This window comes from Macaca fascicularis, chromosome 3, assembly GCF_037993035.2.
Source record: "Macaca fascicularis isolate 582-1 chromosome 3, T2T-MFA8v1.1".
Taxonomy (NCBI): domain Eukaryota; kingdom Metazoa; phylum Chordata; class Mammalia; order Primates; family Cercopithecidae; genus Macaca; species Macaca fascicularis.
In genome coordinates, this window is record NC_088377.1 from 47,413,918 (window position 1) to 47,420,081 (window position 6,164).

Below are 6,164 nucleotides of genomic sequence, written 5' to 3' on the forward strand. Positions count from 1 at the left end.
CCAGCACTTTGGGAGGCTGTGGTTGGGGGGATCGTTTGGTTTCAGGAGTTTGAGGCCAGCCTGGGCAGCGCAGTGAGACTCTGTCTCCACAAAAAAAATACAAAAATGAGCCTGGTGTGGTGGCTCACACCTGTAATCCCAGCATTTTGGGAGGCTGCGGTGGGGAGATTGCTTAATTTCAGGAGTTTGAGACCAGCCTGGGTAATACAGAGAGACCCCATCTCTATGAAAATACAAAAATTAGCGGGCGTGGTGGTGCGTGCCTATAGTCCCAGTTACTGCAGAGGCTGAGGTGGGAGGACCCCTTGAGCCCATGGGGTCGAGGCTGCAGTGAGGCATGTTGTTGCTACTGCACCCCAGCCTGGCCAACAGAATGAGACTCTGTCTCAGGAAAAGGAAGAAAGGAAGGAAAGTATCCAGCATGCAGATGCCCCCACACATGTACACACGCTCATGCACACACGCACATGCACAGTGTGCTGTTTATAGAGAAGAGCAGACACGGGGATAGTAGAAGCAGGAGAAACAGGTCGATTGATCACGCTGTCACGGTGGTGACAGCCCCGGAATCAGCAGCTGTCCAGAGCCGAGGCAGTGGCAGTGACACCAAGTAGTTAGTGCACCCTGGATCCCCAAAGGCCTCCCTGCTCCCCCCAGGGTCCTGTGCAGGGGTCCAGCTGGTGGCCTCTGCTCCTTCCCTCCTTCATCTACCCACCACAGCTGTGCTCTGGAGCCCTGGGGCATCTGTCCCCATCATCTGATGGAAGGGAGTCGTGGCCGGGTCTTGCACACCTCTGAGCCAGTGTCCCCAATGCCCAGCACAAAACAGGTCAGAAAGATGCCCGTAGAGGGAGGAGTTCACTTAGAAACTTCCCGTCCCCAGTGAGAAGCTCAGCTTGGGAGACTATAGGGCAAGGGTTGCTGTGGGTCACACGTAGACCTGGTGAGAAGCTGGAGAATACAGCACAGCCTGGAGAGGGGGGTCAGGGAGCAGGTGGGCAGCTCCCTCAGTCTCTCTTCACACTTCTTCCTACAGAATCTTCCATTCCCAGTTGACGACAGCCCTAGGAGCTGTGTGTGAAGTGATGTCTCGTTGTGGTTTGGATTTGCATTTCCTGAATGACCAATGACATCGTGCATCTTTTCATGGGTTTATTGGCCATTTGTATATTTTCTTTGGCTAGATGTCTATTCAAGTCGTTTGCCCATTTTTTTAAATTGGGTTATCTTTTAATTGCTGAGTTGTGTGAGTTCACTATGGTCAACAAGCTGGGAAAAAAATGGGCAGGTATCTAGGCTCTGCTGGGTCCCTGGGACAGCGAGCTGTGGGTGCCTCCACAATGTTTTCTGAATGAATGCCTAGAAAAACACACCCTTTCCCTCTTTCTTTCTCTCTCTCTCTCTCTCTCTCTCTCTCTCTCTCTCTCTCTCTCTAAGACACAGGGTCTTGCTCTGCCACTCAGGCTAAAGTGCAGTGGCGTGATCCTAGCTCACTGCAGCCTCCAACTCCTGGGCTCAAGCAATCCTCCCACCTCAGCTTCCCTAGTAGCTGGGACCGCAGGCACCCACCATCATGCCCAGCTAATTTTTTTAATTTTTATTTTTTTGTAGAGATGGGGTCTTGCTGTGCTGCCCAGGCTGGTCTCAAACTCCTGGCCTCAAATGATCCTCCCACTTTGGCCTCTCGAAGCGCTGAGATTACAGCGAGTCCCCTCTTTATCCACATTGTACACATGAAAAAACAAACGCTTGGACAGATTCAGCGGCTGACCCAAGGTCACAGAGCCAGGCTGGAACACAGATCTCCATTTCCTCAACCCACAGTCAAACTATCTTGTGATTGTAGCTGTGGACTTGTGCTGACCTGTGGATGCCTCGGAAAAGCTACTGGGCAAGAAAAAGAAGAGGCAGAACAAAAGCGATCTCCTCTTCTGAAAGATTTCTCAAGGGCCAGAGTCCCAGAAAAGGCTTCTGTCCTGGAAGGGGCTGAAGGTTCTAGAAGTTCGTTGCCAGCTGGGCTGTTTCACTGATCTGTGAGTATGTGTGTGTGCATACAGTGTGCCTGTGTGTTCATGCAGGTGTGCCAGCAGGTGCTGCAATGCCAGGACCCCGCCCATCCATGCCCCTCTGCCCGCCTTGCCCCACAGCGCACCCGGCAGAGGCTGGGAGGCTGCAGAAAGCATAGCCGGGCAGATACTGCCACCTGCTGGACATACTGGGCACTGCATGCAGATGGCTTGGGGCCTGGCACTTCATCTCCTAGATCTTTTAAGGTCCCCGGAAAGTAGTGTCTTCCATCACCCCTCATTGCCTATGTGGGCCTCTGTAGAAAACACCTACAGGGTGCAATCCCAGCATTTTGGGAGGCTGAGGTGGGCGGATCACTCTGAGCTCAGGAGTTCAAGATAACGTGGTGAAACCGCGTCTCCACAAAAAATACAAAAATTAGCCAGGCGTGGTGACAGGCACCTGTATTCCCAGCTACTCGGGAGGCTGAGGCAGGAGAATCGCTTGAACCTGGGAGGCGGAGGGTGCAGTGAGCCGAGAGCACACTACTGCACTCCAGCCTGGGCAACAGAGAAAGGCTCCACCTCAAAAATAAAAAAAGGAAAACACCTACTGATGAAACTTTTGGCACCATGAACCGCTTTAAATCAAGTCAAGCCCTCTTCTCAGAATCTTTTCAAAAGCATACTATAAAATAGCACTGGGCACACTGGCTCACACCTATAATCCCAGCACTTCAGGAGGCTGAGGTGAGAGGATGACTTGAGGCCAGGAGTTCCAGACCAGCCTGGGCAACACAGTAAGACCCCATCTCTAAAAAAAAATTTGTTTTAATTAGCTAGGTGTGGTGGCTTATACCTGTAATCCCAGCACTTTGGGAGGCCAAGGCAGGAGGATCACTTGAGGCCAGGAGTTCAAGACCAGTCTGGGCAACAGAGCAAGACGCCCATCTCTACAAAAACTTTCTTAAAAATTTAGCCAGGTGTGGTGGTTCTCACCTGTAATTCCAGCACTTTGGGAGGCCAAGGCAGGAGGATCGCTTGAGACCAAGAGTTCAAGACCAGCCTGAGCAACATAGCAAACTCTGTTGAGTTTGTTCCTTAGAGTCTTGTCTTCCCTCCCCTAATTCCAGTTATTGTGAGGTTACAACACAAGTGTGAAGAAGTAGCTCTTTCTCCCTCCCTCACGCCATCCTTCTTTCCTTTGAACAATATTTAATGAACACCTACTATGTGCTGGGTAGTATTCTGGGTGTTAGAAGTAGAAATAGTGAACAAAATAGGCAAAATCCTTTCTGTCTTAAAGTTTATATACCGTGTAAGGTTCAGATTAAATAAACAAGTTAAGGCCAGCTGCAGCAGGTCATGCCTGTAATCCCAGCATTTTGGGAGGCCGAGGTAGGAGGATCCCTGGAGACCAAGGATTCCAGACTAGCCTCAGCAACATAGCAAGACCCCATCTCTACAACAACTTTTTGAAAATTAGCTGGGCATGGGGGTGTGCTCCTGTGGTCTCAGCTACTTGGGAGGCTGAGATGGGAGGATTGCTTGAGCCAGGGAGGCCGGGGCTGTGGTGAGCTATGATTACACCACTGCACTCCAGCCTGGGGGACAGAGTAAGACTCTGTTTCTATTAAAAAAGAAACAAAAATTACAAATAAATTTTAAAATAAATAAATAAATAGTATGTTAGGCAAAGTGTGGTGGCTCACGCCTGTAATCCCAGCACTTTAGGAGGCCGAGGCGGGCGGATCACTTGAGACCAGCCTGGCCAACATGGCGAAACCCTTTTTCTACTAAAAATACAAAAAAAATTAGCCAGGCCTGGTGGCGGTGCCTGTAATTCCAGACGCTTGGGAGGCTGAGGCTGGAGAATGGCTTGACTCTGAGAGGCAGAAGTTGCAGTGATCCATGATCGCACCACTGCACTCCAGCCTGGGAGACAGTGCAAGAATCCGTCTCAAAAAAAAAAAAAGTATGTTAGAAGGTGACATTCGCCGTGGGTATGAGGACAGGAAGGAGAGGAGAGTGCTAAGGTGACTTCACAGATGAAGGTGATGTTTGAACAGCCCTGAAGGAGCAGAGAGGGAACCCCACACATGTCCAGGAAACAGCGGCCTGCCCGGCAAAGGGAACAACTCGGGAAAGACTCAGCCAGACAAGCAGCAGGGGCTGGGGGTGACAAGGCCACAGGCCAGGTTGGACAGGGACTTAGGGGGCCACTGGAAGGATTTGGGGTTTGCTCTGAGATGGGAGACGCTGAAGGTTTGGGGCAGAGGAAGATGTGGTCTTGGAGCAGTTTTATAGACAGACTTCTGGCGCAGTGAGGGGTGAGCGGGACCCGCCAGGCATTGTGAGAGCCCTGCCAGGGACGGGGGTGGTGGCAGCAGGGGAGGAGGGAGCAGCGGTCAGATTCTGGATCTCAGTTGAAGGATTTCCCGTAGGATGGATATGAAATGTGAGAGACAGAGCTGCCGAAAATGACGTAGGGAAGTCTGTTTCCTGGGGCTGCTGAAACAGAGTACCACAAACCAGGTGGCTTAAAACAACAGAAATGGGACCGGGCGCCATGGTTCACACCTGTCATCCCAGCACTTTGGGAAACCGAGGTGGGTGGATCACGTGAGGTCAGGAGTTCGAGACCAGCCTTGCCAACATGGTGAAACCCCATCTCTACTAAAAATACAAAAATTGGCCGGGCACGGTGGCTCAAGCCTGTAATCCCAGCACTTTGAGAGGCCGAGACAGGCGGATCACGAGGTCAGGAGATGGAGACCATCCTGGCTAACACGGTGAAACCCCGTCTCTACTAAAAAATACAAAAAACTAGCTGAGCGAGGTGGCGGGCGCCTGTAGTCCCAGCTACACGGGAGGCTGAGGCAGGAGAATGGCGTAAACCTGGGAGGCAGAGCTTGCAGTGAGCTGAGATCCGGCCACTGCACTCCAGCCCGGGCGACAGAGCAAGACTCCGTCTCAAAAAAAAAAAAAAAAAACAAAAATTAGCCGGGTGTGGTGGTGGGTGTCTGTAGTCCCAGCTACTCAGGAGATTCTCATGAGGCAAGAGAATCGCTTGAACCCGGGAGGCAGAAGTTGTAGTGAGCCAAGATCATGCCACTGCACTCCAGCCTGGGAGCAACACTCTGTCTCCAAAAAACAAAAAACAAAACAAACAAAACAACAACAACAACAAACCCTCAGGGCTGGGCACAGTGGCTCACGCCTGTAATCTCAGCACTTTGGGAGGCCGAGGCAGGAGGATCACTTGAGCTCAGGAGTTCGAGACCAGCCTGGCCAACATAGTGGGACCTCATCTCTACAAAAAATAAACAGAAAATTAGCCAGGGATGGTGGCATGCACCTATAGTCCCAGCTACTCAGGAGGCTGAGGTGGGAGAATCACTTGAGCCCAGGAGGTCGAGGCTGCAGTGAGCTATGATCATGCCACTGCACTCCAGCCTGGGTGACAGAGACAGACTCTGTCTAAATAAATAAGACCAGGTGTGGTGTCTCATGCCTGTAGTCCCAGCACTTTGGGAGGCCGAGGCGGGTGGATCATGCGGTCAGGAGATTAAGACCATCCTAGCCAAAGATGGTGAAACCCATCTCTACTAAACATACAAAAATTAGCCGGGCGTGGTGGCGTGTGCCTGTAATCCCAGCTACCCGGGAGGCTGAGGCAGGAGAATCGCTTGAACCAGTGAGTCGGAGGTTGCAGTGAGCTAAGATCATGCCACTGTACTCCAGCCTGGCAACAGAGTGAGACTCCATCTCAAAAAAAAAAAAAAAAAAAAGACTTAAAGAAATGCAGAATCCCAGGCCCCACTCCAGACCTCCAAAATGAAAATTCTTGTTTACCAAGATCTCTAGCAATTCTCACGAACCTCAAAGTTTAAGAAGCTGGCTAGAGACTAGGGGTTCTCACACCTGATTTGCACCAGAATCCCAGAGGGCCTGTGAAAACAAGTGGCTGCCCCCCTCCCCAGGCACTGCTTCAGGTATCAGGTCGAGCCCAGGGGTCTGCATTTCCAGCACGTCCCCAGGTGTGGCCCACGTTCCCCCTCTGACTCTAGAATCCACCTGAGGTCTCAGACTGGGATGCATGTCCAAGTCACCCAGGGACAGCTCTCCCCACCTCCAGGGACCTGAACTGGCTCCCTT